This window comes from Megalops cyprinoides, chromosome 1 (assembly GCF_013368585.1).
Source record: "Megalops cyprinoides isolate fMegCyp1 chromosome 1, fMegCyp1.pri, whole genome shotgun sequence".
NCBI classification, from domain to species: Eukaryota; Metazoa; Chordata; class Actinopteri; order Elopiformes; family Megalopidae; genus Megalops; species Megalops cyprinoides.
In genome coordinates, this window is record NC_050583.1 from 43,603,549 (window position 1) to 43,627,626 (window position 24,078).

A 24,078-nucleotide genomic window follows, 5' to 3' on the forward strand; every position below is an offset into this window, starting at 1 on the left:
AAAAGATGCCTACTGCACTTCCATATTAACCTGCACACATAAAAATGTAGGGATGGTGTGGTCTGTATTGTGACTCTGACTGTCTTTACTGAAGAGTGTACATTCTGTACTGTAGGTTTATTTGCAGCCTGCAACTGTTACACTAAGCTCAAAAATTGTGCTTTGCATAACGTTTTCTTTTGCTATTACAAGACAAGATGATAGACAACCAACACACTAATGAACTAACCTCAATCAGATCAATCTATACAATTTAACATTCTTTGTACATTGACCCCTTAAAACCAAAAAATCATAAATCAGTACTAAAAATTGTCTTGTGTAGGCCTTGAGTTCAATGTATTCCAGTGTGTGTACTTGCATGTGTGTGGTGTGTATATTTTGCTTTTTGTGTGTTGGTTCATGCACATGTGTGTGTGTGTGTGTGTGTGTGAGAGAGAGAGAGAGTGTGTGTGTTTGTATGTCTCTGGTCTGCTTGTCTAGCTCACCCACGCTGGGTTAGGAGGAGTGCAGTGGGCGTCAGCGTGACTATGGGGTCACGCCCTTGACTGCGATCCAGCAGTGTACATCACTGCACTCACTCCTGAGTGCACTTTCTTCCTCACATACACATACACAATACAGGAATCCTAAACAGGAGCTGCAAACTTCAGTGGCCAAATGTTCAATGTTGCCTCCATCCCCTCTAAGCATGAATATTGCATTAGCTAAACCCCCTCCAGCTGTGGGAAGCCTGCTGTTGGGAAACAGGGGGAACGTTCCGCATGGAGTTTTATTTAGATGCTATGCTGGCGAGACCCACCAGGGTGTTCGAGGAAGAGGCTGCCAGCCTTCATCAGTATGCATGCCAGAATGCAATTACCCTGGAGGGGGGGGACTGAATCTGTGACACGTGCTGGTTCACTGGTTTAATTTCATTGCTTTCAGGAACATTAGCAGCATGGGGGATGCTGTTTCCCAGAGTGCACAGAAACAGAGACGCACAAGGAAATGGAGAGGGGATGGAATGAGAAACAGCAGCACTTTTTAAAGTGCCCGATGTTAATTCTATTTTTTGCTATGCATATTCTGATAGTCAGCCTTGTGGATAACATACTACTGTATATAAGTGTTACACTATGTTCATGCGCTGTACAACTCAGAATAAACAATAATCTGTACACTGCAATGTTACTCTAGTGCATTCCTGTCCTACCCCTGAGCTATCTTTGGCATACAGTCAAATGAATGTACAGCAATATCCAAATCTTTCAGCCATCAGTTTATTACACTGAACTGTTTTCTGGACTACAGATTTGTAGACACAATACAGTATAATCAGCTCCATAGTTGAAGAAGCAATACATACGTGGACATATCTTTACCTGCGTAGTCACACAGTATGAGCTGATTATTTTGGCAATCTATATGAATCATTTTTGGAAAAGATGCCTTTAATGTACCAGTATAAATATTAACTGCACCCAAAAAGCTACCAATCCTGTCTCATTTACTAGACAAGCAAACGGAAGTAAGGAGACATGCCATATTAGCGCCCTTATAAAGGGAAAATGTAGATCAACACAGAGGCTGAAATGCAATTAAAAAACAGTAAACTGAATAAGCATAGTTTGGCTTTTTCATCAGAACATGGGGATAGGTTTGATATGGTTGAATAGATTTGTCCTTCTATAAGATCCAATGATGCACACTCCTCAAACCAATGGAGATCCATGTTCCTCACTCACCATCCAAACAAATGAGGTGAGTGAGGACCGCACCAATATCTAAACATTCATAGAGTGAATAAACAGGAGGCTCACAAGCCTCATTATTATCTCCCCAGTACTCCCTCCACCCCTCCACACCAGCCCTACCCAGGCACTTAGTAATAAGACAAGCTTTGCCCTTTACGACGTCATTTAATAATGCCCTAATAATAATGACTGTAATTGGAAGTACTTAATGACCAGCGCACAGGAGGAGTCTCTGAAGAGCTCTGGAAGTGAATCACTGTTTTCTTTTTCCCCTTCTTCCAGTAGACTGTGAGAGGAGCAGCACCTTGCTATCTCTGAGGGATATTGGAGTCCTGCTGGGTCATAATACAAGGGAACGCCTCAGATTCCCTCAGAAACCTGAATCCACTGTCAGAACTCAAAAAATGCCCACAATGAAAAATGAAAAACCCTCTTTGATGTTTCAATACAATCACATGGTTTGGAAGGATATCAGTATTCCATTAAACATAACTGTAATATTATATCTCACCATATGATCCGCGGGTACGCTAAATACACACCCTAATTTTCGAAACAGCAGAGTAGAAAGATTCTAAATGACAAAATAATAAGTTATTTCAGAATTCAGTAAAACCCTTATCTTGGTGCATTTTAAATGTTTGCAACTGTGAATTAGAGAAATTAAAATGAGGACAGATAACTTAAGCTCATTTTCCACATCAAAAAATCTATTACTGTACACCACAAATTTTACTGACTCAGTTGGTACTAACACCAGCTGTCCAACAGACTTGCAGGTTTCATGCAAAACAGCATCTACTTGGCAAAAAACACTGCTGCAAAGGCACAAAGCATTTTGGGATTGTTACAGATTTTCCAATTCACTGAACTCACAGTGCAGCTTCTTTGGGTTTCAACTGCATACAATCTGTGTCTAAACATGTCTCTTCTTCTGTCATCCTGTCCATATTTACTGTACCCGCCCTGGACTATAATGGGGTGTACCCTCTTCAGTATAGTTCAAGTGCTCTTAAAACATATCACACTTAGGATGCTATTCCTAAGATACAATTCATTATTTCCAATACAGTCAGGTTACAAAATTTTACCTTCTTTTCGGAGTCAGGGACAGCTCTCTTTACACATAGCATCCTCATAGGGACCGCGCCTAACTGTGGTCACATTATCAAGCAATTACGATAAACAAAAAAAGCTAGCCAATTATGTCAGTATGGAGAGGCTGTCTGCTGCTCAAATTCAACACAGATATAAATCTCTGAGCTATAAAATGGCTGATGAAGCTCTTGTTCTATTTGGCACCTGGACTGTAGGTTATTTAATAAAACCCACTGCACCTCGTTCCCTGTGTTCCTCCCTAATGGTGTGAAATCTATCAAAGGCCTAATAGTTTGTTGCCTTGCACTGGTTGGCCCGCTGCAGCACTGTCTGTGAGTAATAAATACACCTATTAGCATGGAACAAATGGTTTAATTGAGAAATCCAACAGCATATGATTTAAATGCTCAATATATATGCTATTAACAATTTTCAGTACATATACTGTGTGAAGAAATTCAGCTAAAAGAATAAATGATAAACAATTTTCTCCATATTCTTATTGGTGAATTTAAATCATCTTGTTGACTGCTACATTGGGCAATTATGTGATAACAATATGCTATGAAGGAAAAAAAATGTGTATTATTGATTACATCAGTCTTTTTATTCGCTTCATTTTGAGTTGCAAATCATTTTTACAGACTCTTACAATGGACACATAAACTTTCCTGTTGCCACAACATGAACAATGTGTCTGTGTGACACATGTGCTGACACAGGAGAGGGGGTACTGTTAATGTCTTTCACCTGAAGCATCATCACAAAACACCAGGCAGTGCAGAAACAGTCAATCTCTCCTTTGCAGCATAACACACGATGCAGCCAGTATAAACAAGATGGATGCTCGGGTCATGTCCCTCTTTAAAAGCACTGATGTCCCAGCCAGACAGCAGAAATGGGCGCTGCTGCCGCAGACACAAGGTGTAAATACATCCCTGAGCCTGGATCAAATGTTCTACCGCAGCTTTGGGAAACTATAGATCAATACATTTTCTGCTGTGGTGCATTACAGTGAAGAAGCGCCATAATCAGCGAAAACGTCAGGATCGGCAGGACTCGAATCCTTCTGGGTCGTACGTCACACTGCAACTTTCCCTGGCTTTTTGGGGTATTGTTGACTTGTGAGCTTGTGCTTACTTCTGGTATACTTCACAGAATTTTGCACTAGCAGCTCCTGTCTCTCAACCTGGAAGGCGATAAGTAACCTCAAGAGGCTGACAAAGCAGCTCATATGGAGTAAATTTTTGAAAATAACCAGACATGAGAGAACTAGAAGGAGATAAGAATTTTAATCAAGGCATAGAGTGATTAATTATTCTGTACACTACCATGTTTTAATATAATTCTGACCACCAGATATGCAGGAACCCATATGGTAGCAATCGCTCATTTAGTGAACACCTGTCTGGCCGATGATGGCTATGCTCTTGATAAATGTTTTAATGTTGTATTAATATAGTGCACATGTAAGCATGCAGAGAGCAAGCAGATCCCATAGAAAGGTACAGCCAGCAATGAATTGCTAGTAAAACCTGACAAGAATCATCACTCCTCTTCCTTTATGCACATCATTTTACACAGCGAATGCCATACGAGGGATTGGAGGGAACATTTCTGGTGCTGTGTTAGTAAAATCAAACTCATGTTTTTTTTTTCTCCAGAACATTTAAAGTCTATTAGTCTGGAGGAAGGTGAACAATATCATCGCTTCCGTGATCCTGGGGGATTGAGGGGAGGCAGAGAGGGTGACTGACAGGACCCTGAAGTCATGCTTCGTTCGAGCTGACAGTAAAAAACGCAGGGAAAATTTCTTTGTCACAGTCACTACAGAGGATACTCAATTCTCACTCATCTAATCACGGAATACAGCAGAAACATAGAAACACGGGGCACATTAAATCTAATATGCATCTGTATTGAGAAATCTGATGTTGGGCCTTCCTATACTGGAAATCTCATTGTTGCACACCCATGATAAAATATGGAATTAAATTAGACCATTCAGCCTGTTCAAATGCCATATTTGTTCTTTGGTGTAATAACATCAATATGGTAATATGGGGGGGAAAACACAATTTAGCAGCAGTAAAAAAAAAAAAAACATATTCGAGGAATGGTGTGGCTAAGTGTGTGTTGTTGATATACAAACATGCTCTGTCGGACACTGAAGCACTCCTTTCTGTCTCTGCCAAGGTAAGCAAACAGAGCCATGTTGACCAGACTGTCAGACCTTCAGTCAGACAAACAGCCTAACAATGTACTCCTGCTCCAGTCTGGCACGCCAGCCAGGGCGGAAGAGCCCTTTTCCACAGCCCTTTTTCTAGCTGTCTTGTGGCCCAGACGTTTCTGTTTTATGGCCCCCCCGCATGTCATCACCTGCGGCCAGGTTAAAGTCTTCCCATCAGCCAGGCTGCTAATGAATGGCACTGGGGCACAATGGGCTGCCCCCCCCTTCTGCGTCGTGCTGAAGGAAGTACTGAGCCGGTGCTGGGGAGGGGGGTCACAGCCCATTTACCCAGCCAATGAGGAAGAGCGGTGACAGGTCCCCTGGCCTGAGCTGGGAATAGAGTTATGTGGCTTGCACATCCTCTGCTGCAGCTCAAGCGTGAGCCTGCAGTGTCTGCTCACACCCAGGAATCCGCTCATTCCAAAGGACTCTGTCACCACCTTTTGTCTACTCCTGCCTCTCTTTCACCTGTACAATGTCTGCATTTTAAAGCAAGTGGGTTCAATCAGTCCATGGCCACACAGTAGACAAATAAAAAGCTCAGAAATAACATGGATGTGTTGGTCCATCTCTGGAGGGAACTAATTAACTGGGAATTAACTGGGAAGCAAATCTATGACTGAACTGAGCTGTTGTGAATTAGCAGGCAGGTCACATCCTGATAGCCTTCAGACTTTTGTACAACCTGATCCTTTTAATCCCAGCTTTGACTAATGATCTCCTCAATCAGAGTATCTTCTTTTCAGCTCTTAAGTTGTTTATAATTAAAAGAGCTACGAATGTCTGGGCCCCACAGGGATGGAGCAATCCACAATGCAGAGACCTCCTGTTTCCCCACAGGGCCAGGCCTACTTTTTTGCTCTGGTCCTTTAGCTCCACCATTGGGATAGCCTCATGTCTATCTAATGCTTAGCCTCACCTGGTCATTCCCAACACCAGCGAAGAAACAAAGGCTTGGCTCAGCAATGTGACTTATCAATCATGTCCAGCTCTGCAGAGATATCATGCAGGTGGAATTTATGGGGAGATAAAGCAGACGACTGAATTAAGGGGTAGCGTCACTCACACTGACCACATTGTGGAGCAGCAGAAGGAGCGGGGCTAGTTTTGCAGGGAGGTGACAGGGGGTCAGCTGACCCCTGTGATGTTATGGTGACCCTAGCTGTGAAGGCTCTGCCTCTTGCCCTTTCATCTACTGGCCTGATTTCTGCCTGGGGCTCCTTGTGCAAAGCAACCCACAAGAGCCTCCAGGCCACGACCACCCTTCCATGGGAACCAAGTGGCACAAGCACACACTGCAACCACGCTGTCACACCTATGAGGGATGGAGGTCTGTCTTTGATATGTACACGGAGAACAGAGAGACAAGTGAACATTTGGAGAGATTTATGCATTGATTAGCAGCTAAGGAGTGAATTCAGTAAGGGTCAATGGCATGTAGATGACTGATCTCCCATGTCTTGGGTCAGTACCACCCCAGGCACAGCATCAATACTGCAGGTGAATAGGAAGCAGAGGTGACAGTGCCAGCCGCTGTGAGACTGGGAATAGGTAGCTCAGTTCTCTTCCCGCCGGCCCACTTTTCATTTCCTGTCACATGGCGGCCTTTGAGGAAGAGGAGCGTGGAGGAACAGGTGGCCCCCTTGCTGAGGAGGACAGGCGCGATTTAAAGCCCATCCATTACTGCCCACACTCCCTTCCCGCCAAACAATGGATCACAGAGAGAGTTGCCTGGCATTTGTCACTTCTGCACCAGGCCTATTATTCTGCCAACAGCACCAGACAAACTGTCACCTTTCTCACCTGTGAACTGGGGAGACTAAAACACACACATATGAGAGACAGCAGGAAATGGATAGTGCAGAAGTAGAGGAGCTCAAGTGGGCAACACAGTGAGAGGTATATTTTGGCTATAGTCCGTAACTGTCCTCCTGGACTGGCTTTTGTGGCCAGTACTGAGTGACACATTCCTCTGGATAAGAGAGAGTCATCTGTGATTTAGGATGCAACAATGAGTGAGCAGATCCTCAGAGAGACTGTTGACTCAGGGCTTATGGATAGATAGATCTGCAGTTTATTCAAATGTCATTTTTTCAGATTTTAAAAGTAAAACTGGTATATTACATATAAATATTTTGTTTCAAAATTTAAATGCAAAGTCCACCTCCCCTCCCCCTAAAATGACAACAAAAAAAATAACAATAACATAAATCTGATCATGAGTCACATTTTACATCTTTTGTTAAGTTCTGCAATTCAGGCAAAAGTATTTGTCTTTAGCATTTGCGAAATTCAGCACAAATTGAAAAACAGTATCCACGAATGATCTTCTGTCTGGTATTCACACAATATCAACAAAACCTGTTCTGCTGAGTTGCTGAAATTGCTAAAAAAAATTTAATGAAGAAATATTTCACTCAATGTCAAAGAGCGTAGTGCCAGCTCCATTTGAATCAATACAATCATAATGTTGAAATGAGCATTTGGTTCAGGTTTAATTAGCCACTTAAGTTCCTCTCATGGGTTCTTGGCAGCAGACAGAGTGAGAGGACAAGGCAGACAAAGGCAGAGGAGCCCCACATACATTTTCCATGTGCCCCTTGGGGGACAGCTTGCATGAGCTGGTTCCAGCTGAGCAGACAGAAAAGTAGATTACCTCTGCTCGCGAATGATCGCACTTTGAGCAGATATCTATATCTCACTTCACAAGCTCCTGATGGAAAGTGCTGTCCTGGGGGAGCCTCACCTCCATACCTTGGGAACGTCTCCTGTTCCAGGGAGAGACAGATGACTCTCCCCTGACCCTGCCCTCACCAGTCAGACACCAGGAGGATGAATTTGCTGGAGAAAGGTGTTGCATGTAGCCCTGGACCTTTGAAATTTGCACAGCAGATAACGAATGACTCCCTACATCAGGGGTTATCACCCTCTCATCTGTGGAATAGTCGGGTGGGAGTTGGGGCCACTACACATCTGTGTGCATCTTGTGGAACCACATGCCTCATAGCCTGTTCCTCCGGTTTGAAACACAATATCATGATATGGGACAATTTTAAGTGGAGGTCATCATATATATGATGCTCTGGAAAAGAGTAACTGCTAAGTCACAGTTGTCAAAAGTTACATTTCATTCATGAGGAGAATCATTTACTGGAGTGTGATGAAACAATAGTCAAGAATTCTGATAACACTGAATATTAATCATCAGGCATATGTGTTCACACATTGTAAGATTACACATCATTTTCACCCAAACCATCCCAACAGTCCATAGTTATGCAAAATTGTTAACCATTGGAAAGGTTTGCTCAAATAAAAGATGGCATTATTTTTTAATCTACGCCCCTTATTAACTGGAACTTTTGACGTAGTCTACGAAAAACATCAGCCATCTTCATCTGGGACTCTACGCAGCTGTGCATAACACCATGTGACATCATCAGTCTGTGCCAGGAGAGCTTGCTGATCTGACAGATGGCTGCCCTGGGGTGAAAGGCCTGCTTCCTCACAGCACTCACAGATCCACACATCAACCTCTGTGGACAGTGAGATTTGTGTCACCATAAATATGGCTCTACTAAGCAGTCTTAAAGCCGATTTCTCAGAGACCCCTTGATATATCATCACAAACATAGGGTGATAAGCCCTCCGTGTCGTCCATCCACCAGTAGGTTGATTACTCTTATCCTGTTTCTGTGTGTGGACGCCCTCTAATCCCCTCATTTGTCTACATCTGCATCTTGCCATCTATCTCACCAGGAAAAATGAGAGGCCAAAAAAATAAACACGGGGCTGTTGGGATCTGCTAAAAATGAATGCACATGGCAGGAGAAAGGTGGGAATACTGGCAATGAAGGGAAAGTTATGTAAAGAATGTCAGCCAATCAATATCACACACACAACACAGATCAAATAATTTTGTTTTAGCCAAGACTTTTTTGGGTACTGGCAAACCACTTGATGGTCATGGAGCCTCCTGCTGCCAGCAGATCTCCACAAATTTGACAACATCAGCTCTATCAGGCTAAGAGATGCCAAGAGTGGGCCACAAAAGAACCCTCCGTAACACACACCTCTGTGTCCTCTATCTCACACCAGGGACTTAGAGAGTGGTGGTTGAACAGCCCTCCAGGGCTTCTCCATGTAGATTTGGCTCAGGTGATGTGCTTGACAAATAGGGATGAGCAATGCCAGTCTGGTTGATTTAAGGATCCCTCAGTGCAGTGAGTGCTGAGGGAGAGAAGGTGAAAGATATTATATGGACGGGCAGTGCACTTGGGGTGGAAGCCCTTTGTTTGAACTCAGAGGAGACATGAGAGGCGTGAGGTACGGGTCTGATGTGCAGATGTTTTCACCCCATTAGCTAGTGCCAGGACTTCACTGTGTGTAGCATGACCAGCCTATCTGTTAACCCTGTAGTCATAACAAGGCAGAGAGATTTATAAAGTGCCAGGCCCCAGCATTTTGGCATCCTCTTTCCCTCTATTACTGCTGCTCTGGGAGCGAGGAGAGGATCCTGTACCACTGTGGCGACAGAGGCCTGAGTCAGAAAGTGGGATTTGAACTTGGGGGTTACATGGTCTTCCACAGGGGTCCTTAAATGTTAGTCTCAATCGATCGCAAATGTCTTGACCTATTACGGATAAGCCCAAAAATCAAAAACACAGGAGGGGGGGGAGCTGAAGGATATGGGGAACTCCAGAGCAATACCTGGGCTTGACTTCAAATCTGGCAGGGGTTGGGAGGGGGTGAAAGTTCAGGGTGTAATGTGGCAGATTACATATGCTCAGAAAAAAGGAGGCATTACTTTTTTTTCTTCCAAACTTTTGAATGAGAAATAGAGGGCAACTACAGTTCCACATCCACAACTAATATTGTGTTTTTGCATTAACATGTAACAAAAATTGCTGCACATAAATTCTACTGGAGAGTATTATTGTGTGGAGATATTGATTTTTGTCAATTTTGTAAGTTGCTCCACATAAGGACATAAACAACAAAAATGAATAGGTTGTATAGCAAACTACATAATATTTGTAATTTGCATCATATATATCTATCACATCCAAACACAAGCTGTAATTTGCATTCTGTTATGCAATAAATATCAGAGCTAATTCAAAAGCTGTCACAGCAATAACATTTCAGCATCCAGATGTATGCTTATTATCAAGCATGTCTCCATTTTTCTCTTTTTGTCAGAATTACTGTAAGTTGTCTGAATGTATACTCATGAGATCATTTGGAGTCACCAGGTTTAATATTAGTGGGGGACATTAAATGAAAGTTATAAATGTAAATGTTCTTCCTATCAAGGCCAAAGGATAAAGACTACAAACGGTATGAAAGTAGTAGTTGTAGCAATGCTGTGAGGATCACTGGGTGGTATCTGAAGGAAGTGCGCTGATCACATGAGGATGTTACCTGGCAGCATCCCAGTATTCTGCCCAGGCCCCCAGAGGCAGGCCATCACCACCGGCATATCCTTCACCTTGGTGATGGGCTTATCTCAGTGGAGGAGCACAGCCGCTTGCCACCATGTTCACTTCACGCTGATAACACCCTCAGCCAATCACTGACCCTGTCAATGCCTTGCTTTATCAGCCCTCTCTTCTGCCTATGTCAGCCCCCTCCACACCGGGACCTCTCCTCTTCCCCAGGACCTGTGTGAAAGGGGCAGTCATTCTCAAAGACGCCTCCGCAACCCACACTCACTTCAAATATTGGGCCTTGCAACAGAAAAGGGTGCCGTTTTGGTGATGGATCCAAAATTCAAATAATTAAAAACAAGAAGGCAGCAAGATCAAAGCAGGGGCCTGATCCATTGAACCTTTGCTCTGAAGTGATGGTCAGTGTTTGAAGTACAGCTAGAGATTATTAATATTTTCCTCTGGGCTTACCTAAATATTTCCACACCAGGACAAGGGTGCAGAAGGCCCCCATCTCGGGAGCTACTGAGAGCTAGGCTACCCCAGAGGAAGTTATTCCACAACTTTGGAGGAAATATGTTGCTAAAGATTTATTAGGAGTGGTGCACGCTGAGGACTCCTTTAGGCTCAAGGGTCCCACTGCTTAGGATCTCCATGTGGCCCAAGGAGACCCTCACCCTGATCTTTTCACAACTGCACCAAGCATGCTCACCACAGCACTCACCCAACAATGTCATTTTTATTTCATATGTTAAACAACAGCTAAAGCTTGCAATCAACTATACAGTGGACGCAGGCATGAAGAAAGGGGCCCATACCTTAAAGAGACTAGTGTCCCAGTTCAGTATGGCATTGGCATTGATGAAAGCGCTGTGACCCTCCAGCAAAGAAATGAACAAATAGACCAATATGTTGTACTGGCTAACTATTCTTAAATTGTGCTTGTAGATTCTAGCATATTTTCTTTATGGTCCTCCCTTTAGGCATCCTGTATTTTCCCAGTAATGAGCACCAACTAAAAAAGAATATTACAATGGTCAAGATTAGATCAACACCATCCATCAGCAGGCGAGAAGGACAGCATCACCTCCTTGCTTTTCCAATCAAAACAGATAAGCCCTCTCCTTTGCTTTGATTCTCCATGCTCTGAACCTCGCTTTTCAAAGAAAAGACATATACCCAAATTGTGTTTGTCTCAGGGCTGTTGTGCCGGGAGAAGGACTGACATCAGCTTTGTCCGGCTGCATGTGATCTCTGCAGCCCTGTGTGAGATGCGTGAGAATCGAGTCCTTTGAGTTAAAAGGGGCAATAAATCATGGTTTGAAACATGATGATAAAAAATATTGTTCTCACACTTGAAAATTCACCTTGACGAGCGCTGACAAGGCAGCGCTGCCATCAATCAGGGACGAGAGGTGGATGTTTGACGTTTAATCTGAACAGTGTAAACTGAGCAAGGTGGGAAACACTCTCAGATGTTACACCCCACGTCTTCTTCACCTCTTTCATGCAGAAAGCTTCGTTTGACGATCTATTTTAAAACATAAGGAAGCACACAGTCTCCGCAGAGGTGAGATTTTTTTAATGAAAGATGATTTTTAGTATGGCTCTGTTGGAAAAGTGTTCTAATTGTAAGTCCAACTCTGCAATTTAACCCCACTCTGATATTTCACAGCACCCCCTGCAGGTCACAATACAAACTACCGTTCTGCCGCGCTAAATGTACAGTTTCCAAATCTGAATCACTGGATTCGAAAGAAGATGGATATATTGCCTGATATGGGAATCCAATTTTTCTCTCAATACACTGTACTGGATCGGGAACAGAGGAAAGAAACTAATCTTGCCTGAAGGTATAATAATGATTAATACAAAGATGAATTATAACAGATTTCTTCTTTCAAAACCTGACTCATCCCTTCCACAATAGAGATAATTAAAATGTATGAGTGTCTTCACAGTCTAATTGAATAGAAAATCTACAAGGATTAAATGAGCAGCACAGTCCGATTGGATTTGCTTCATTAACACAGTGTTATTCACAGAGTCACAATATGAGTGAAAAACATATTTTCACTGAAGTTATGATTTGTCTATAGCATGACTAACTCCTTTCTGAAACTTTACCAGATCTGAAAAAATGAAAACAATTAAATAAGTAAAAACTCTTCAAACATATGTAGACTTTCACACAAAAAGTCAGAAATCACTTGAAAACTGAAACCACTCAGTTCAAAAGTTAATTATTAGTGTTAAGAAACATATGCTCTGATTTCTTTGAAATATTCCTCAAAAACACAGGGAGCATTGCTACTGGGTTTGCAAGACTAATAGTAATTCAGTCAGTCAAACCAAAAAGAAAATAATCAGTGCATAACACAAAAACAGTGTAGAAGGTGCAGTGGGAAGTATTGATCTAAGTTCAGACAAGGATCATGTTAACAAAGGAGCTGTAATCAATATCTGCTGTATATCATGACCGTTTCTTCCATTATACATAGGGATGCACAAAGTCTTGAAGTTTTGTGCATGAGAAAATCCTTTAATATTGCATAAAATGAAATGCAGAGAGAAAATTTAGACTATAAGGGGACACTGTATTCTTTGCTTCTTCCACAGGGTAGCAGTGTAACCTCAAATTTCAGAGTTCCTCAAAAAATTCCCTGCTGTTCATGTGCTCTTAACCCCGCCCTCCCCCACATCTGACACACACATCCCCTTTTCATGCATATTCACACACAGACCACACCCCCACCAAGCATTCATCCTGTCACTCTTCCTCAGCAGGTACTCACATTTACCCAACTCCAGCCAATCACAAAATGGCTTTTTACAGCATGAAAACAATTTCAGAACTGTCTGTAAATCCCTGTCGTAGTGTGATGTTAATGGTATTATTATTCTCAAGCAACAAAGAAATTGTACGTTCTTTAAAGAGACACATAAGGAGAATACTGAATATAAATTGTCAATTTGTTCATGTGTTTTTCAAGTAATCTACATAATAGTCATTGTGACCTTGCAGTCTGTTTCAGTCCAAATTTTACTCGGTACAGTTTTACTCAGACCCATTAAAAAGGTCCTTCTTAACAAGGCAAGGTTATCAGGCCACCTTTGAGCCTGCCAGCAACTGGCCAAGAGGTGAGCATGTATTCTCACACATAGGCAATGGGGTCCCAGAGATAACCCCCCCATCACAAGGAGTGGGAGTGCGGGGAGGGGGGGGGGGGGGGGTCGCACCAGCAACAAGCAGACCAAAGGCCATTAGGTCCCTGAAAAACCAGCATGTGATCTATCATGCCTACTTTAAAAAAAGCCTCCCATCCCAAATAATTCATCTTTATTAATGCTTCTTTCAAACAAATCACAATCTAAGTTTACCTATTACCAACATTATCAATCAACTCTGCAAGACAGGGCTGTGGGCATTTTGGAAAAAGGGACGTAAAGGAAGCATGAGGAGATGGTTAAAATCAACGCGACAGTTTCAAACTGTATGAAATTTCACCTAATTAAACCCACAAAGAAAAAAACAAAAACAGAGCCCCAGTCTATTTAAAGTTCGGACAGTGCTGCCAAAGGGTAATGAGAGAAATACATGGGAAACAAGCAGGAGAGAATGAAGGACTTTTTTTTTTTTGCTATGTGCTATGTAATGAAGGGGAGGCCACATCATTGAAAATGCAAATGGTGCTGTGCTTTTTTGCATTAAATTGTAAATTGTATTATTAATTATTCATTGTTGCTCCATGCCTTAATTTTTATCCCCCATTTCTTTTTGTTTATTATCATTACGGAAAAAGATCTTAGGAAGTGGATACATCAATATGTATTGTGGCCATATATCACTGCACTGGCGGGTTAGTACTGCTCTCTCTCTCTGTGCTCTCCCTGACATTACATTCTCAATCAGTCTTTACCTATGGCTATAATCCCATTATTATTTATTGTGATAGTGATACAGTGCAATAACATCAGACTGCTTTCCCATTAGCTCATCAGCATACCCTAAACTTAATTTTTGGTGATTTGTACTTATGTGCATTACTGAGCCATTGATTAAAATGCCATGTGGAAAAATAATAGTCCTACTTCTACAGAGGCTGGGTTTGTATCATTAGAAGTGTGTGAGAAGGACCCCGCGGGGCACAGATAAGGGAAGTGCCTCAGAGATAAGGGAAGTGCCTCTAAGGGAAGAATGTTTATGGAAACTGTTTGATGGAACAACATGGGTATGTGCTATTATTTGAGTTTAAAGCAGTGAATCTGTGTATGCATCCATCTGAAACTTATGATTTACTTGCTAGCTGTGTTGGTGAAAAGACAGCTAAGAAACTTCTGCAACATTCCTACATTTCTGGGACATATAACAGACGTTGCTGCCCCTGTTCTGTGATCAACACTATCTGGGCAAAAACTGTGCAATGCAGACTCACCTACAAATCGGTGTGTAAAGAATGAAAAACAAGAGATCGGAGAGAGAAAGATTGTAAGAATTATTGCTCTGGCAATACTGAAATCATTGAAACAGCCATGCTAGTTGGACATTTGAATTTGAATTTGAATCCCAAGGGAGAGAAAGACAGAGAGAGAGAGAGAGAGAGAGAGAGAGAGAGACACACACACACACAGAGAGGGGGAAAGGGAGAGGGAGAGAGGGGAGCATAAGGACTCCATCCTCTACAGAAGCCCTTGGTGTGTGCCAGAGGCAGGGCCGTGATACATGGTATGGCTACAGGGATATGGTGGAGTTTGATTGGTGGGGACAGGGTATGCGTTTCAATGAAATGACCTGCTGGTGATTTTTATCAGTGTAACACTGGCAATGCAGTTGTGAGTGACGCTGGGCTCTCCTGTGGGCCACAGGGTAGAGCTCCAAGATATGCGGCTGCCATCACACAAAGGGCACACAGATTGACATTGCTTCTTAATGAAGCCACACTATGCAGCAATAATTGTGGCATTGGGAAGTCCCAACTACACTACTTATCCCGGCGGGCAGCGTGCATGCCCCTCTAATGGGTGTAGGGTGGCACCAGTCCACACACTTCATCCAGCTAGAGGCCCCTTGGGTTCTGATATGGGCTACCAGAGGAGTGCAGACAGCGAGGGTAGGATATGTTAACATGCCATGTATTACATTACAGATCTTGATTATGTATCTATGTTGATCCCTTATACAAAACACACTTTGTCCGCTTTGGAAGTACAAGCCATTGTTTTGTGTCACTTTTTTACAACTAGAATCACCACCACCTGAGAATCACTGTGGGAATGTGTGTATGTAGAGTATGTGTGTCTCTTTTATTTGTGTGTGTGTGTTTGTGTGTGGGCGTGTATGTGTGCATACACACTTGTAAGTGGAGGCAGGGAGATTTATTCTGCTTATAAGGTGCTATTTCATTATTGGTTTGCGGCGGCTGTCGTGCAGAGCACCCGGAGAACACAGGGTCTCAAAGCAATTTATGAGAGACACCTTTATTGAGCTTCGTAAAATTAGATTGATTTTCTTTCTTTCCTTCTGTTTCCCCCATCAGACCCCCAAATGCACCATTAAAAGTCCTTAAAATGGCTTAATTGGGAAATGCTTAGCATGTTTTAGTACCACTGCTGAATTGGGAAATTCGAGTAAAGAAAAGAATGAGACCTCCCCTTTATCACCCATTTACAGACAGGTAAATAATAGACGCATTATCTCCTCTTCACCCAAATGAAAAAGACCTGGGCTGATTTGATTATAAGCAACCCTAATTCATGTATTAAAATTCCTTCACCAACCTCTAAATAACCTGCACATATGTTAAATATGTTCTTACAGAGTATTAGGATTTTAAAAGGACAGCATGCTTGTATACTGAAGCATCAGCCATCTACTAAATGCAAATGGTGCAATCAATATGTGTCTTTTTCTGCCATGCCTTTTCTATTGATAAGTAATGCAGACGTAGGTTATGCTGTGATGAGAGTATAAGAAGAAAGTGCGTGTCTTGACGTACGCTAGTTTAGTTATGCTAATACATGACAAAAGGTAGGATAGTTCACAATGCTTCTGTTTCATGCATTCCATGCGGCCAGAGGTGCTGTCATAGGGTGAGGGATGAACACAAAGGCATGTGGCCATCAGAGGCCTGCAAAGGAACAGCTTTAATTGTGTCTCCATCCAGGGCTGGGATGTGCAGAATTGGGTCTGGCTGCTGCTGTGCAAGAATATGCAGGTTCTCTAAGCTCTGTGAACATCCTGATCTGTGCTGCTCCACGGTGAGGGGAACCTGACAGAGGCATGGCCGTTACTTCTGTGGAGTAATCTAGGGATGAACCCTGTCTGCCCAGACCCTCAGACACAGATAGCTTGTCCTGACATCACATCCAATGGTGGTCTGGATTAATAACAAGCTGTGGGGGGTAGGTGGGTGGGTCAGGCTGCTCGATAGCTTGACATGGAGTGACCAGCGTGGGACTGGCCTCAAGGGAGTCGCCTGCGCGGCGCAGGAGTCATCCATAATCTTCTCTGGGAGGACGGCTCCAATTATCGGTCCTGCTTCTGCCCGCCTCCATAGCTGTCACCTCACGCCTCAAGATGCACTGCCACCTCCATTTGCATATATTGACAGTGCTGCTCTCAATGAGATGTGATGGATGTTCAGACTGTATCATAGTCAGGTTCCTTTCCTTTGTGAAAAGCTGTGTTCAAGGTTGTTACTGTCAAAACTACTGTGGCTATGTTTTGTAGATTTGTCATATTCTTATTAATGTTGTTTCACGCAGTCAGTCTGAGACCACCCCTGTAAAAAGAGTTTTACAGAATGTTCATTTGAGCTGCTTGATACATTCTGACCTTGAGTCTTTATTCTTTGTGTGCAATAAATCCAAATAAAATAAAACAGAAGCTAAAATTTTACCCTTGTGTTATGGCAGAATTAGGCTTAACAAACTACCCTGCCTTCTTCCTCTCCGTTTCCCTCTGACCTTTCTACACAGCCTTGAGTAAAATGGTCTTCAGCTGAGATGATCACAATTCTGTTCAATTACAAGTCTGGTCGTCTTGCCCCCTGCCCCATGGTTGGTGTCTTCCTACCAGTTACTAGTGGTAACAGGATTCCTGAGCATGCTTCCTTTGTGTGTGCCTGTCTAAAGAAGAATGGCGCACTATCCCACATTGATATATGCAGACCACAGACAACAGAAACTCCTCTTTAATCGTTAATGATTCGTGGTACCAGAGGCCGTCATAAGTAACATACAGCCTCTCCACAAACTGTTCCACAGTATCACTGTTGACAGTGACATGGTGTCTGCCTGTCAGAGGTCCCGCACAGACGCTGCATATTCAGCCTATATAGTAGTGGAGGCTGATTTCGTTCTCTCAAACAGTGCATATACCGCAAGCCCTTGTAACAGCACTGCGTGATAGTGGTTAGGATCAGATCTGTCCACACGTTGTTCATGGCCCTTCTGAGACCAATACCTTTCCTTACATGGGTGAATGCAAAAGAAACTAAATTGAAAAATGCAAAAAGAGTTAGGGAGAAAAGCTGTGGTTATATATCATGTCATGTCCTGACATTGTGAGAAATACATATATGCATATGCCATTGGTTAGAAGTGGATATACTGGGTCTGAGTTGCAGTTACAATGCTCACCTTCCTCACCCAGACAGCTGTAAATTTGGCTATTCTGTTTCACCTAGTTATTATTATACTCTCAGCATGGCGTTATGAGCTCAATGGCTGCTGCTGCTATAAAAAAGTGATTTATGTTATGATGACCTGAGGGAGTTAATGTATTCTTCTATTAAATTCCACTTTAATTGGGCTGCAAGTCAATCAGGAACTGGGGTTGGAGTGAATTAAAATGAAGGGGGACAATGCGTGGGGAGTATTCCTGTGCACAGCTAACACATAACATTGTCACAGTGTTAATTTAATGTTACAGAAATGTTGTGATAGTGTTTTGCGTTAGCTGGTGGCTGTGGCTTGGAGGAAAACGGGCAATCCAATACTTCTACAGTGAGGAGGAGGTCTGTTATTAAGACCAGATGAGGAGACATCTCTCTAAAAACACAGTATATGTTAAAATAACTAGTTAGACAAGTCATTGTACAATTGTGTTCAATTATGCACATATCTCTAGCTACATTTTTTCAGTATATTTCAGAGTAAGAGGCATGCTGTGAGCACAGGGGTGTGACAATTTTTTTTTTGCTCCCCTCTGTCCTCATCCTTACAGGGCACAAGAGCAAGTCACTGAGAGGTCATGCCAGGAAGGTCACATGAAGCAGCACTTCACATAGCTCCAGACAAGAACCACCCTAACTGCTTAACTTCATACAGTGTGAAATGAGTGCACAACATTATTTAGGCAAATCCAATATGATATGATTGTAGTAACACATCAAAAGATAATGGCTTTGTGTTTTAAACCAATCACTAATACAACTAATTTGCACCAAACACAAATAAATCAGCAAAAGATCATGCTCATATGAAACAAGGAATTGTATTATTTTACTCAATTCAGCTCACTAAAGGCCAAATTAATCTGTCCTGCCATACCGTAGACACATTTAACAGTAAAGAATTTGCACTAAAATTGCTACCAGCTGAACAGTAAGCATTTTCAGAGGTTATACTAGAACATGCTCACAAATGGCCTCTCTCCCTCACCCACACACAGAGAGACATGCACACGCACACAATATTTCCTCTGGAGCCAAAACCTGCAGCCATTGAGTCTACAGTACTTCCAAGAGATTGGCGGGGCAGCACAAAGAAATGCTGAAAATGTCTGCTGAACATTTAACTCTGCCGAACTGCCCACCGTGCTCAATACATACACAATATTGTCCTGTAACTAGAACACAGCTGGCGTCATAACCAGGGAGGAGGATGATTAGGAAGTCTGGCAAGATCGCATCAGCTCTGTCCATAAAAACAATGCAAATCCTCTTTGCTTGGGACAATTGATTTAAGGAAGCTCTCAAGGTACATTGTGCATTTTCATCAAAATTGAAAAATCAATGCTAAGAAGATTTATATTCTGCTCCCAACCATATTTCAAAGCTTTCTGCTAATTCTTACACACTGTTGTCCCTGTTATTACCATCATTATTATCATCAGTGTTATTGTCAGGCTTTTCCACCTAGGGGGCTGGGGCTCAGCTCTGGTGCTGGCGTCCTGGTATCAACAGGCGCCAGCTCAGTCAGGGGTGCTGTGAGGAGGGGAGCAGTAACATTAGACCCAATTAATTACCCCTGTTCCCGGGGTGGCACCGGCCATTGAAGTGGTGGTTACAGTGGCCAGTGTACACAGTTGTGACATGAGTGAACTGCGGATCTCTCCCGTACGTCAACGCTGGCCTCAGCATCCCTTCACACTGAAGCACTAAGAACTAATCCAACAAGGCTTTAAGCTTCACCTCTGGCTGAGCATAGATGGATCACCCTGTAACTCCTCTGTACAAAGCATACTCCACACATCAGCTCCTGCATGGAGTGGACCATTTTTCAGCACCACAGCTAATCTTTTTGTGGGGTGTGTGTCAAGGAGTGAAGTGTCCTGTCGGGAGCTGGGCTGTAGGGGTTGGGGGGTGGGTATAATTTATGGTTCTGTGCTGGATGTGGAGAGGTTAGAGCAATAGCCCCCCATACCCCCACCCTGAGCCCGGTTGCCATGCTAACAGCCTCTTCCTCTGTTTTTCACCAGGAAAGCTACTGCTCCTACAGGAAGTGCATAGTGGAACCTGACCTCTGCATGAACCCAGCTGATGAGGTGAAACAGAAGGCGGCAGGGGCCCCCAGGGTCCGGGAACTGGGAGTAGAGTGGGGTGGGGCATGGGGGGGGGGGGGGGGGGGGGGGGGGATGGGGTTTTGAGAGACAGAGAGTAAGTGTGACTGCAATGGTTGCCACTGCTGCTGTTCATTAGGAAAATAAAATCTACTCAACCCCACCCCTACCCCCTCCCTCCTGCACCCTCTCCTCCCTGAGCTCAATCTGCATACGACCAAGGCTAAATTGACACATTTTTCCTCATTAGAGGAGGAGGCTACAGTAAGTGTGCATCCCTCTTTAGAGCAGCCATCAGGAGGCAGCACAGAGACAGGGAGGGGAGGGAGGATCATCCATACACTGCATGCTCATGACCTAAAATGGTAATACATTTGTTTCAGACAGAAAGGGAAGCAGAAAAAGAGCAGGAGTTGGAGAAAGGAAGGAAGGAAGGAAGGAAGGAGAGAGTAAAATGACCATGGCTCTACCCATATTGCATGTACATGCATAGAAAATTAGATGATATACAATTCTGCATGATGGTTTAGTACAACTTAATCTTCTGCCTGAAAATGGCTGTTTTCCTTCTGTGTCTTCAATGAAACATTATGAGACTGAAAAGCCACCGATGAAAGCAATGTGAGACAGAAAAAAGGTGGACCAGACAAATAATAAACTTCTAGAGGGAGATATACTGGGAGAGGGTGATGTGTTAACCTCAAATATTGAATACAGTATTGTTGTATGTCAGCCAAATACAGCACAGGAAGAGAGATGCCTTCCAGCACATATGCTCTGTGCCCGCTTCAACTGCATCTATGCGTGGCAAGAAACCCGCACGTGCCTAATAAATCCATCACAGTCCAGAAGTGCTTTTTTGTTTCCTTTCAGACTTTATGAAGCATTACACTGTACATAACTACCATATCTAATTTGCATCTTTTAACATGTCACAATGTCTACCTATTATTAAATACAGAGCAGGTGCCATTAAGAGGAATAGTTAATAATGTTTCATCATGTAAGAACACAAATGATTTATCAATGAAAGGAAAACTGGAAGGTGGAAATATAAGTTGTATGAAGGCCCATCGGTGGATGGTTTCTGTTGGACTGGAGTGAGTCTTGCATCTGACCATTGTGTGCTTCTATTGGAGTTAGTGAGTTCGTGAGTAGTGTGCAGAGTAAGGAACACACACATGCACGCATGCACACAGAGGAGGTGCACACGATTGTGACTGTGACTGAAACAAAGCCACATAAGCAAGACCTCCACCTGGTGTTCAGCGGGTGAGAGGGTGCGGAGCAGCAGCCTTTGTGCGCCTCTGTGTTGGGAAAACGCTTTGACGAGCGAGGCAGGGCCGCTGCCTTTGATCTGGGGTTTGGAGAGGAATTTACGGTGCATCATTGAGTCAGGGAGAGAAAAGGCTCCCCTTGGACAGCCCTGAACAGTGACTACAGCTCCCTAAATCTCCCCCGCGCAGATTTACAGCACCCATTCAAATGTTTAACGGCAAATACAATAATCCTGTAATGGTAGAACAGCTGTAAAAGATGGCTGGGTGCTGCTGTGCAGAAATGACACAAAACCCTTATCAGCTAAATAAACTATTCTGGGAAAATAAAAACCCTCCATAGCGGACAAGAGCCCAGGGAGCCGTTTGGCCTATGGATAATAAAGGAAAGAGAGAGAATGAATGAAAAAGAAAAAAAGAAACATGACCAGATACCGTGCTCTCCAGTAAAACCAGCTTCAGCTTTCACGATCATGTTTGAAGTGTGTACATTCGTTCTCCATCTTTACGATTGCAGTTTAAATGAATGAGCACACACCACAAACTAAACCAAAAGCCAAGTAAATATGAGGGCTTCAGGTCTGAACCAAACGTGTGAGCTTTGCTGCTGAAAACCACAACAATGAAGAATAATTTGGTTGTGAGCAGTCCCATGCTGTGCTTTATGCCACAACACTTTGGTGTCCCATGTTAGAGAAAAAAGTGTCAGAGTAGATATACAGCACAAGAAGTCAAATGAGGCTGTTTCACTTCCTCTGTGACACAAGAAGAGAGCATCAGGCCTCACTGTGCGGGGGAAAAGCATTACATCATCTGTGTAACCCCAGTCTGGCACTTCCTAACCACACTGCCCCCCCCAAACACACAACACACACACACACACAAACACACATTTATAAATTTTCTGTAAACTGGGCCATTTGTTACAATTCTCTGCTGGGAAACATTAAAAGGAAAATATAAAGAGAAAATAACAGAAACCTCAGCAGTTCTCTTAAACCAGTGATAGCTTTGTCTAACATTTTGCCCACTGGCAAAAGAAGGGCATCATTCAACAGCTTTACAGTAAGTGCCTCCATCAGAAACAAAAGGTGTACTGCACTCAGGAAAGAGTGTAAATCTGTCTGTGTTGTGTTTGATGTGGAGAGTGATAATCCCTGAATGTGCAAAGTATTGGTGGGGCAGTTCCACGCTTGTGTGTGAAGAGATGACCCAGCTGGACTGTGATCCTGGGGACAGTGGACAGGGCATCCAGGTGCATCCTCTCTACTTATAACAGGACAGAAATACAGAAGGAACCCACCAGGCCTGTCTCAGGGTCCTGGACAGGTGTGGCATGGCACTGGTGACATATTCATCTGTCTGTTTTTCGATCATTCCCTCCAGCACCTCCACAGGTTCACCCATAACAATCTCACACCATTTCTGCAATGCTGCGGCAATGCTGGGAAAACTGCCCTAAGAAATTGTATATTGTAGACCTCATTTTTGCAGCATTTTCATGCTTCTATCCAACTGTTTGGAGACCCTGAATGTGGAAACAGAACTGCTCCCAGAGTGGCCATTCATCTCATGTCAGACATCTTTACCTTCCTCCCATTCTCTACAAGGCCAGCGTTAGAGAATCTACTATTACACTAACATTAGAGAAAATGATTGGTTCCAGAACCACATAAAGGGGCTCCTTCATTAAATGTAGTCCAATTTTACAAAGAAGAACCAATGAAGTGGCATGTCTTACTCTGAATCACCTGAATAAGCTGAAAAGAAAGTGTCCTCCTGCAACATCATTCAAAACACAAAGCTATGAGAATGATTTCCTTCTACCAGACTTGGTTTCTGTCCTTATGATGCTTATTCATTTCTGAATCATCTAAAAATAAATAAGCATTAAATTCTCTTTGTATAAGGTCCTTCAATGAAGCAAACTACTTTTGCTGCAGACATATGTATCACTTCAAACAGAACACAATATTTAACATAAATATCAAAACTGTGTTTGGTATACATCATTCTATGAACCACTGCCATTTCAATAGCAGTGTATCTGATTACAGTCATCATTGCTTTCTATAGCCCTTTATTCCTTTATGTGTGCTTCCGAATAGGATCTTTAAATCAAAGGGCTATCTCTTTATGAGGCCAATGTCAGATGTCCCTGCTGTCACCTCACCCCCCTTTAACCGCCACCCCCCATGTGCGTGCACACACATTCACACACATGCACACTGTCAGATATGAGAGCCAGCAGGGCTTGCACCATCCGAATGTTCCCCTCTCCACTTACCAAAGGCGCTATCTTCCCCCTGAAAGAACAATGATAACAGACAGAGGGGTACCAATGAGCGCGTATACATACATGTGCTGTGTGCATCCGTGTGCGCTTGAGTATGTAAACGAGTGTGTTGTGTGTGTATCTATGCCAGTGTGTCATCGGGATTTATTTCACTCCTTTGCCGGCCTATGTGCTTCCCTCAGGAGATGATTTAGGACCAGCATGTGATCTGCTGTGCATTGGGGAAGA

General features: G+C 43.1%; 1 protein-coding gene across 1 annotated transcript in view; it reads right to left on the reverse strand.

The window, feature by feature from the left end:
• The window catches only part of skap1 (src kinase associated phosphoprotein 1), a 147,329-nt gene that overhangs the window by 45,326 nt on the left and 77,925 nt on the right, over positions 1-24,078 (reverse strand). The window lies entirely within an intron of this gene.